The 12,224-nt window shown below is 33.6% G+C and overlaps 1 protein-coding gene across 3 annotated transcripts in view; it reads right to left on the bottom strand.

Moving 5' to 3' along the window:
* LOC132697375 (gastrula zinc finger protein XlCGF53.1) overlaps positions 1-12,224 on the bottom strand; it is a 343,567-nt gene that overhangs the window by 156,326 nt on the left and 175,017 nt on the right. The window contains exon 1 of one of the 3 annotated variants that reach the window (XM_060662828.1): positions 8,375-8,504. The exons of the other annotated variants lie outside the window; for them this stretch is intronic. The gene's annotated coding sequence lies outside the window, so the exon portion shown is untranslated. Of the gene's footprint in view, positions 1-8,374; positions 8,505-12,224 lie in introns of those variants that run through there. 3 annotated transcript variants of the gene reach the window in all.

The raw sequence follows: 12,224 nt of genomic DNA, 5'->3' as shown, positions 1-12,224 counted from the left end.
TGTTTTTCGACAATACAGCCACAAACAGCTTCAAATCGCTAAGAAAATATATTAGTGCATCTATCTTGAGAGGACGAAAATCAGGCTGGAGCGACGGAAAGTCAATCTACGGTAAATTCTAGATCACGATGCTATCATTCCAATAGAACCAAACATAGAAAATATAAAAATGTGCGTACCAAATGCAACAAATAAGTATCTCCAGAAGACTTTTTTATTCAAATTTGCCAAAATGATAGAAGTTTTTTGGGAAATAAATGTAAATAAATGTAAGATTACTTAATTTAACAAAAAAAAATACGATTAAAAACAGGGATGTCAGTCCTATGTGATATTTTTAAAGTCTGTCTATTAAACGGTATGTAAATTAACGTTATTTCTTAATATTCTACTTATGTTAGCAATTAACGGAGCGTTTTTTGAAACATCCGTTAAGAATTTTCATTTATGTGTTTATGGTTCCAGCTCTTAGTGACGTCAATTGTTAATTTGGATGAAATAAATGTTTAGTTTAGTATAACTTTGACCCTGTGTTCCCTGATCAAAGAAACCAATTATGTCCTATCTCTTTTACGAAAGCCGTTTGGTACTGGTTGACGGGGCTTATACCTCATACTTTAATTTGCAAATTATTGCGTATTTTGTAATTCTTAAAATGACACATCTGCAGATACATTTTGAATAATTTGCGCTTTTTGGATTTAGTTTTAATTTAATTACTTTTAGACATTTACTTTTAAACCCCATATATCATATTTTCAATGCACCTGTGTTCGCGGTGCTTTTACTTCCAGTACGCGTTGACTTTCACATAAACATAAATTATTTAGCTATCTATATGAGTTTGTCATATTGTCAGGAACGTATAAACTGCGAAATTAAAGTCAGCGTAAACTCGCGAATTTATTCGGATGAAACATCTGCGCGGTGCACTATGGAGAACGATTCTTCTTTCTTCCGCATTTGATATGGTTCAATTCGCTTGGAAAAAATTATTAGTCATAATCTTTGCCTTTCTCAAATTTTTCGTAGCTAAAATCAGTTATATTTAGGCAGTTTAAGCTGAATATCTCTGGTGCTATATGTTCAAGTCCAGGTACCCCAATTATTAAAAACATTTGGCCGCGTCAATAGTCAAAACTGTTAAGCGATGGTTGTCTGACCACAAGGTCAAACATTAAAAAATAATCACAATAATAATAATTCACAGTACTTTTCTTAATTGTTTGATCTTATGGCTGTGTTTTAATTAATTAATTAATTAATTAATTTATTGATTCGTTATTTTTTTACAAGAAAACTTACACAAAAGCTGTTCCATGCCAATACGATTTAACAAGAAATAAAAAAGAATTTTGAATTTTGTGTTCCCTCTTGCAAAAAGATAAATAGGAAAAAATTATCCGTTTAACAAAAGAAGATTAAAAATTAGGTAACAAAAAAAAAATAATAAAGTTCCTAAATCCTAAATATTCGCTTGGTATTGGAATATTCTAGTTGCTCATTGCGATTCATCAGTCAGCCGCCCCTGAAATGCCAAATTTTGATGGTGTCATAGAAGAATAGAGCACTTTTTTGTCTAAAGTACCAATCACCATTATTTATCTCATGTTATTTGTTAAATTTACGTTTTGATATATTTGGTTAGTCTTGGGGTTAGTGTGACTGACATTTTTTCTGTTCTGTTCTCCCGTTGCAGACATCTTCCAGTCTTCGTTAGGTGTAAAACACACCTGAATTTCTCGTATTTAGTTGTACTGAATTTCGGTTTTTGTGAGTTTATGAAACAAGAATTGCTTTTTGTGAATAATGCAGGTACTTTTGGCGCCAATATCGAAAAATATTGGAAAAGGACATTCAATCTGCGTATAATAATAATAAGACCCATTCGCAAAATTTGACAGTTTTCAATTTGCATTTGATTTTTTTTCTAGCAGAATATTGTCCAAATATGCTCAGATCCAAAGTCTAGGTGAATTTGTGAAATAATCGCAACTGTTATTGTTTTTATAATAGATACTTTTTTTATTAATTTGAATGGTATAACTATAATATTGAGTACTGAAGATAGTTTACTAACTCAATAAACCATTCGATTGCAATATTTATTTCGATATCTACTTCCCACTATTTTGATGATGAAATGTTCCACTGGCGGACAGCTTAGCCAGTCAAGATTTGGGTATTTCGTGCCAGATTATTCTGTCAAAATTCGTAACTGTCAAAGAGAAGGCAAGAATAACAATAGTAGTGTACTCCACACATTAAGCAGTGTAGAACCTTTCTAGCGTTTCAAGTATTTGTTTATTTAATAATTTAGAACACAAATCAGTTCTGAGAAAAATCACAAACATCCTAAAATGCCACTATAAATTGAGAAAACTTCGAAAATAAAAGCTACATTGACAGATTAATATTGGTCTGATTATTAAGAATATAAGAGTGTTAGGACATTAACCAAGCAGTAAGATAATGATTCATATTTTTTGTTTACCCGTTTCTGTTTCTAGGCGTAATTAATTGTGTGATTTGACAAAAAAAATTGTCAATAGTATGTAAGTTTAGATATCACTACTTCTGTAGTTAACTAAGAACGTTTGTTGGATTCTTACTTGAGAGCTTTCCATGTCCCAAAGTGACTATCGCAGAGGTCCGTTAGTAGGCAAAACTGTGTTTGCTAAGCATATAACTGAATATTTCGTCACTAAATATTTATTAAATTGTTTAAAGTGTCAGCATTAATTTAAATTGATATATGGCTACCTAAAGCAGTTAAATATGGGTAAAGTAATAACTTACAATGTCTAGTAACGAATCGCGCCTTCGCAAAAATACCGATAAGAGATGCCAATTTGAATAATGTTTCCACTAAGTGAGAACGTCTTGCGATGCACTTCCCAATGATATACGCGTCGGGCTTTATGTATTGCGATTTTTTGCGCAGTTATACGTTACTGGAAAAAAATGCCTACGGAATATTAATAACGGTACCGGTGAAAATAAGGTTTCATTTCTTTTAAACCACTATCCAAAATGTAGCGAACAGCTGAAATAGGCACACTTTTCGAAAATTTCAAAGATCAGTAAACACTGACAGACAGACATGACAAGTAAAGGCGCATTTTATGCCAGCGCAAAACTTGAAGCTTTTATATCTTTTTTTCATGTTCCCTCTGCTTTTCGGCTATTGAAGGTGACTTCAGTTATTGATTAGTATAGCATAGCATATATAATAAAAAATATTAAATTCAAGAAACGGGGCGACAGCCTTTACTTGGCCTGAAAACAGGCTACAATTCATGCTTCATATGTCTATAAGTAAAATATAGGGTGAGAATTTGAAAAATCATCATCTATAACAAAGATCTAAGTAAAACCCACAAAACTGTTTTGACTGACGCTGCTTGCGAAACGATTCGGCGACATTAAAGGAACAATAATCAGAGGTGAGCACAACCTTTGTAGATATGTCAAATACCGGGCATTGTATGCTAAACACGAATCAGAAAAGTTAATAATCTATTATATGGCACGTTAAATTGCACAACAGAAAAAGCGTTGGTATAAGTAAGTGGAAGTAAACATTTCTCTGTGTCTTAGTAACAACAGAACAATTACACAATTAATAACAACGGAGAATTCGCTACTCTTGGTTAGTTACACCAAATTGATACTCCTTCAAATTATTTTCTAAATTAAATGAAAATCACGAAGAAATGTGTTACCTTTGTTTGCAATAAATATGACGAATAGACACACACGAACGTAGTTGTTTTCCTAAAAACGAACTTTATTCATGTGACAAAGCACACTAGGCTCACACTGACATTTAGAACTAGGTGTACATGTTATTGTAATTAATCTTTTTGATGATCATTTGGGCAATTTGACATTTTTTTAGTTAAGCAGACTGCTTTGAGCTGTTACATAAGCGGCATAATAATAATTTTATATGTTCTCTCTCCAATTATTTAGCTATTGCAACAAAATAAGTGAATGAAGTTATAAAAATAATTCAGATTTCATCCAATGGACTGGCAATTCATAAGTGAAACTATGAATCATATTAAATAAATTAATACAAGAGTTAAATGCTTTTTTCTATTCCCGTCTGTAGAATAGTAGAAAAAGTATGGTATGCAACATGTTCGATAATAGTATATTATGCAGCAAGTGCGGTACACGGCATTTAAGTCACGAGCCGAGCGCAGCGTTGCGAGTGTTTAATAAATGAGTGACTTAAAAAGTTTACCGAACGTATTGCATACTATACTTTTTCAACGACCGTTAGTTTTTGGGTCTATTTGCGCAAAACAACAAAAATACATTCACTGACATGCCCGTCAGAATTGACAAACGTCAAAATTCAAATCGTGGGAAATATCTCCGAAAACACTCGATTGCTCCCAAATCGGTTGCGGTAAAATCCCGGAAATGGCCGAAGCGGCTCAGATTCATGGGAAACGAAACTGACGTGGTAAAGTGATGCTTCCCACCTGCTAGATCGGTGTGTAATTAGGTATTTTACAGACGAGAGTAGAAAAACTTTTTGGGTCACTCGTTTATTATACCCTTGCTCCGCTGCACTTCGCTTGTGTCAAATAAACTCGTGAGTCAAATGCAGTTTACCGCACTTGTTCCATAATATACTATTTTATACCCTCTGTAAAATACCTAATTTTACACCAATCCAGAGTGCGAGAAGCGTCACTTTACCACTTTCTTTATTCCAAGGATCCGAGTCACTTCGGTTAGTTCTGGGGGTTTGGCAGCAATCGGATGATTTCAGAGATGTATCTCGCGGCTATAATTTTGACGTTTGTCATTTCTGACGGACATTTTAGTGAATGTATTCATGTTGTTTTGCATAAATATACTCTAAAACTAATGGTCGTAGAAAAAGTATAGTATGCAACACGTTTGGTAATAGTATCTTATGAAACAAGTGTGTTAAACAGCATTTGAGTCATGAATTTATATGTCACGAGCGGAGCGAGTTTTTAAATAACGAGTGATTTGAACATTTGTTGCACAATATACGATTAAAAATATAAAAATAGTTTTGGTTAGGTTGCACTCTTAGAATGTGCATTTCGATGTTCGCTTAATTGGTAGTAATACTTTTGGAGTCACCTTTGGGTCTAATTAAAATCATTGATTTTATCCATGTCTTGTATTTTGCGTTTATCATTACACTATCAAAATTGTAACCATAATTGACGAATTAAACAAAATTTGCATGCTATGTATCTATGTTTTGCAAGAAGCGAGTCCAAAGCGGAAACAACATAATTAATTTGACTACTTTTCTCCATTAATCAGACATTGTAAATCCCTTTTATAGACATAACGTGAGTTATTGACGATCCATTATAATTTTCTTAAAAAAAAAACTTGATTTGTCCGTTGAACGTTTTGCACATAAAGCAAACCTTGTAAGAAGTCCTTATAAGGAACTTAAGTTTTTGATGATCCATTATAGTTTTTCTTTAATAAAATGGGATTTATGAATTGAACGTTTTGCCGAGCAAACACACTACCATTAATTTACACGACACTGTGGCGCATAAATCAATGTGATTTAAATGAAGTCATTAAAACAAGACACCCAACAAACAACGTGCGTGGTGTAACTTAGTTTCCGGCCGCTACTAGACAGTACATTAGAAAAACTAAGTGAAATCCTACGTGAAAACCCGCAGGTCCACTATTAATTGGATTGTTTCAGTAGTATTATAAACATTAAGAAAGACGAGTACCTCTTTTAATTAAGTCTCAAATGCACTGCCCATTCCACAATAATAAAATAAATAAATAAATAAAAATCCTTTAATTGGGGGACCATTCAATTGTTTGGTGAATACTATTAGTTCCACTGGAAATTGAAAAGCCAATATGTGCTTCTTGTTAGTAAAATGTCAATACACCCAATATATTATTATTATTAACATTATTTATTTCTTAAATATTTTGTTTTAAAATTATGAAATAGCTACTTCGAAATTTTTCGTTTCTGGGGCTCAAATGTTATGAGAAACTCACTACGTGGCTCCAACGAACATTGACCACCTGCAACCCTTTGGCGGCCTGAGGGTGTTTGCAAACCCGTTGCAATTTAAATTGTATTGAATTTTTTATTTTTAAAAATAAGTTAAATTTGAAAAAATATATTTTCCAAGAAACTTTTCATACGAAATAGGAACATTTCAAAAGTTTTTAAGCAGAGTTTATCGTTTACGAGTTACTGATATTAATTTTTTTTATGAAGCCCAGTGTTTAAATTTAAATTCTTAAAAAAACGGTTTATTCTCAATTTTTAAAATGGCTTAATTTTTCTAGGTTAGCTTGCAGAAGCAGAGGATGAGTCGATTGGCAATTAATTGCAACAAACGAGGCTTGCTGGAGGTCGTGGGATCGTTTCCCACATTGGGTCTTGTGACGTCACGAAAAAGTGATACCAAAGTGAATTACAGTAGCCAAATAAAAAGTATAGGAAAAAGCAAAATATTTCTTTGACATTTCTGATTTAGTGCAGCGCTCCCTACCGTATGAAAGCTGCGTACAAACTGCCAGTTTTTCGAATTGTCTGTGCGGTCCCCATACATAATTTCCATGACTTTTATCAATTCTGACGGTCGGGTCATACGTCAGTTTGTTGTATAATATATTAACGCGAGTAGGGTTTTACAGTTTAATGAGGACGTATTACTCTCTTGTATCAATCTTAAGAGTTTAGGAATAGTATATTACGCAAAAGTATGGTAATAGTATATTGTGCAGCAAGTGCGGTAAACGGCATTTGACTCACGAGTTTATTTGACACGTGTTGCATACGACCGTTAGTTTTTGGGCACATTTTCGCAAAACAACACGAATACATTCACTAACATGACCTTCAGAATTGGCAAACGTCAAAATTCAAGGCGTGGAAAAGTCCGAAGTGGCTCGGATAGGTCGGAAACACAACTCAAGTGGTAAAGTGACGCTTCCCGCACTCTAGATCGGTGTATAATTTGGTATTTTACAGAGGGGAGTAGAAAATAGTAAATTATTCAACAAGTGCGGTAAACGCCATTTGGCCCACGAGTTTATTTGACACGAGTGGAGCGAGTGTTTAATAAGCTAGTGACTTAAAAAGTTTACCGAGGATATTGCATACTATACTTTTTGGGTCCATTTTTGCAAAATAACACAAATATATTAACTGACATGACCGTCAGAATTGACAAACGTCAAAATTCAAGCCGTGCGGTAATATCTCTGAAAATATCAGATTGCTCCCAAACCCGTGCGGTAATATCCCGGAAATGTACGAAGTGGCTCGGATCCGTGAGAAACGAAACTGACATGCTAAAATGACACTTTGCGCACGCTAGATCGGTATGTAATTGTGCATTTTAGAGAAGGGAGTAGATAAATGGTGGATATGAAACTGTTGATAATTTATTTATTTAAATTGTAATCAACACAATTAAAAAACACAAATTTCTTGCCGAAAGTCAAAAATTACTTCACACGGTATAATTAAAGAAACATCGGTACATAAATTTTAAACCTATATTTATACAGCATCGACGACTCCTAAAAATGTAACGGCCGGTATAATTCGCAGTTTACCATATTATGCTCGCACTAATTAAATTTTTATTAGCCCTCGATTGCCATCTATGCACACTTGAGAAGAAATCCTGCCTCTGTCAGGCATAATGATAGTAACTAAGTGTTCTGTGAAGCCACTAATAGAGAAATTTAATATGGTAAGTTTTTGTAAGTCGAGTATTTTCCTTTACCTCTAATAAACGCATAAATTAAATTGAAAAGTACCAATATGTTATTTAAAGTAGATTAGCCGAACGATTTCCGCGGTCTGAGTGTATTTTTCTAATGAACGCTTAGTTAAACCTGAAAATTGCGCTGTAATTTTTCAAGGCGATTTATGTTATCTAATTGCTTGGAATCCGAATATAATTTATATTCTACTTGAGCAGAAAACACCCTGAAAATTATTCTTGGTGACAAGTGAGTGACGCGCAGTGTTTTGCAGCTTATAAATTACAAAATCAAAACGTTAGCTGACCAACTTTTCGTCACCATTTTCTATGTTACCACGGAAACCTGAGCAAGTTTTTTATACTGTGGTGTACTTTTGTTTCCAACCTCAAGATGTTAATTGGCTCAAACTTTATTTTCAAAAGCATTTAATTTTCAAAGATAAACGGAATCAAGCATTTTACTTAAATGTTATTAAAGATAAAGATACATACTATTCATGACCTTCTCAAACAAATTTATTGACAACAACTCTTAAAAATTCAATATTGAGTTCCACTTCTACATAAGTTGCCTGTGGTAAGATTTCCCAGTATAATCTCACCTTATAACGTATCTGTTGTACACCCAGATGTAGCAACCCGTTCAGCCTTCTGCCTATCATTTTCCATACAAGTTAAATGGCGACAGTCTGATGACTTAAGGGCCACGCAAAAAGAGTTACACTAGCTTGCTCTCCTAAATCATAACGTTCCTAGTAAGCCAGTCCACTCTCATGCTTGATGCAGAATTAAAGTTGGCATCTTTTTACACTATGGCGCAGTCTCCTAAGGCCATCATTAGCCTACAAACAAAACCAATCACTGGAAACGACCCTATGCAGTTCTTAATTTCTGAGAACCCGTTCTTAACACCGTGTTAGCGGTAGCTGTCCATGTCTATTGGATAATGACGGTAGGATCCAGGATGATATGACTGTAACCCATAAGCGTTAATTCGTGAATATCCGTAGCTACTTACCATTAATATCGGTGGTGCTGAAACGATCTCTAAAGGCACTAATCAATGCTAGTTGAATTTAAATTCATCGCGAAAAGATACATTTACCATTTGCATATAAAAATCACTATAATTTCAGCAATCCGTTAATCATTATCCCACTGCATGGAGTGTTGAAGTCTGGTTCTGATTTTTTGAATTACGCGCTGTATAATAGACTGCTATATTGCATGTGTTATTTTAAATTGAGATTCCTATGAGATGCTAGAGTGTATCTTCTACAAAAATAGTCAATACAGTTGTTTCTATTGATTTGTATTGTATTATATTATATTCTAGACTTTTTCAAATTGCCAGTGCTTTCACGACGTTGTCCAACATCTGGTAATATACGTGAATGTATTTTGGGAAAATCTTTTTATCACCTGTCTCTGTAATACTTCCCAAATTCTGAACAAACCATCTATGTGGCGCAACTGATGGCACCTAATTTCTATTTGTATTAGACGAATCTATTCTGGTATTCCAAGATAACAAGAAACAATGACATTTGGTGCAACTATTTTGGTGTCTAAGGAGAAAGTTTGAAGCCCACACAAACCATGCGTTTTTCTGGAAGACAACAGCTATGGTGTTATATTCTTCTTTTGGTTAGTCACCTTATGGTACGTAGTTGCTAAAAATACTCCATTTTAAATACATAACTTTAACATTGTTTAAGTGCTAAAATCTTCGGTAGAAATTAAATAGTTTTTTTTGTCACCCTGTTTATACATTCTAATACATTTTAAATTCATAACTTTAATATTGTTTAAGTGCTAAAATCTTCGGTTTAAATTAAATAATTTTTGTTGACACCCTGTTCATACATTCGTGTATATTAATTAGGAATCTATAACGCGCAATTTACTTCGACTCGTTATTTTACACCTGCAAAATTAACTCGCCGAAAAAAAGCACTTCGGTTTAATTTGAAATAGTCTGCGGCAGTTAACCTAGAAATATTTTGGGATTTCCAAACAAGAAACGTCCGCGGGTATCAATAACACCGAAAACAACTCGTCCGATTTGGTGCTATCTCGTTTCTTTTTCTCGGCTATTGTCACGCTCCAATTATCATGTACAATGTGTAACAGACTTTTCGGCTCGCATCAGCGATTTTTAGACAAAACGCGATTTATATCGCCCAACTTATCTGCATATTCATATCTTCCGCATTTTTATGGTTCACAAGAGCCTATATTATAGCCTATTCTATCCCTAAAAAAGATAATTATATAAGATTGCATTTCATTTTGTCGTTTCAAATTATATCATTGTATTTTCTTTCTAAGCCGATTCTACGCCATTAAAATATCGAGCAATATTCCGACTGACCCACACATCGGCGACTTTTTCACATTAGTTTTATTAAAATTAGATTATATGTAATTGTAGTAGTTATTCTGGTATTATTTAGAACTACCGCTATGTTCTTGTATTTGTATAGTTTTGCATAAAAAAGGAAACATTGAATTACGATTTCACCAATTTGACTAAGCGGTTTACAAATTTGTGATATTTAATATTCATTTTCGGTCAAGTTACTGAGAATTATTAATATTGTCTGTATAGGAGAGTGTATTGCTGAAAACTTTTTAGATTTTTTTTTAACTGCATTAGTTAAAATAAAAATATGTACTCTTGTTTGCTTTTTCTAGAGAAAAAGTACATTTCTTCGCATTTTAGTCCATGCTGAAATCAATTTAATTTTTTTGTTTAATATTCGTTCACAAGGTCGAACTTTTGTGAAACATAATTATTGAGATTTTAAATTTTAGAAATGGTTTCCTTAGAGAATCGTATCTCTATAATTATGTGATATTTTCACATTGGTATAAAATCACTCCATTTTTAATATAAGCAGCTAAGTATCCTTTAAGTATGGTACGAAGCTCAACTGGTTAGTTATAAATAAAAATTATGGATAGTTGTTGTTCCGTAATAATTTAAAAAAACACGTTTTTTATTGAAACGTACAAATTGAAAAAAGGAATTATTTATTTAATGATATCTTAAGCAAGTGTCCCTTTTTTCAATTAAAGGCTCAACAACCGCAAAAATATTTTTGTTTGTTTTTTATCATACAGGATGTTCAAAAATAATGGGTTTAGGTGCCAACTTAGTCCACCCCTGATAAACTAAACGAACTGTATATGTTTCAATTTTATGTCAAGCTGTACAAAATTTGTCATGGTACTTTTTCTCGTTGCTTCAAAAACCTATAGAATGCAAATACTATTATGAATATATTATTTTAAGAAAGAAAATAAAAATCACATTTTAAAACCCTCTATGCATTATAACGCATTTACAATCAAAACACAAACAAAATTTCTAGACTTGATGAACCATTTTGTCTGTATAAGGAAATGTACTTGCAAACTTGCATATGTTGAATGAATGAATTAATATTGTGTAAATAAAGTAAAAAAAGGACTTCATATAAACGTACAGTGCGGTAAACAGTATTTGACTTTTCAAGTCACTCGTTTGTTAAACACTCGCTCTCCTCGTGTCAAATAAACTCATAAGTCAAATGCCGTTTAACACACTTGTCTCGCAACATACTATTACCAAACGTATTGCATACTATGCTTTATCTACCACCATTAGTTTTATGCAAAACAACACGAATACATTCACTAATATGTCCGTCAGATATGACAAACGTCAAAATTCAAGCCGTGGGATATATCTTCGAAATCATCCGATTGCTCCCAAACCCATGTGGTAATAACCCCAAAATGTCCGAAGTGACTCGGATCCATGGGATAAGAAACTCACGTGGCAAAGTGACACTTCCCGGACTCTAGATCGGTGTATAATTAGGTATTTTACAGAGCGGAGTAGAAAATAGTATATTATGCAACAAGTGCGGTAAACGACATTTGACTCACGAGTTTATTTGACACGAGCGAAGCGCAGCAGAGCCAGGGTTTAACAAACGAGTGACTTAAAAAGTTTACCGAAGGTGTTGCATACTATAATTTTTTACGAAGGTCGTTTTTCGGTATATTCACATACATTCACTGGCATGACCGTCAGAATTGACAAACGTCAAAATTCAAGGCGAAAATCGAAAACATCCGATTGCTCCCAAACCCATGCGGTAAAATGTCGGAAATGTCCGAAGTGGCTTGGATCCGTGGGAAAACGAAACTGAAGTGGTAATGTGGCGCTCCCGCACGTAGATCGGTGTGTGACGGGAATAGAAAAAATATTTTTTTAGAAGATTTTTTTATAATATGGTGTTTGCTCGATTTTGTTGAAATTTGGCAAACTCATTTGCTTTGCTTTAACTAGGTTAAAATTTTCAAGTCCAGAGCCGAATACCTTAAATATTTTGCTAAAAGTACGCCTTTTATAAGACTTGATTGGTTTTCGTATCTTGACTAATTTTCGTTCTCATTTCG

Source organism: Cylas formicarius, unplaced genomic scaffold, assembly GCF_029955315.1.
Source record: "Cylas formicarius isolate icCylForm1 unplaced genomic scaffold, icCylForm1.1 PGA_scaffold_1__22_contigs__length_36826433, whole genome shotgun sequence".
Classification (NCBI taxonomy): domain Eukaryota; kingdom Metazoa; phylum Arthropoda; class Insecta; order Coleoptera; family Brentidae; genus Cylas; species Cylas formicarius.
This window is presented reverse-complemented; position numbering and strand designations above follow the sequence as displayed.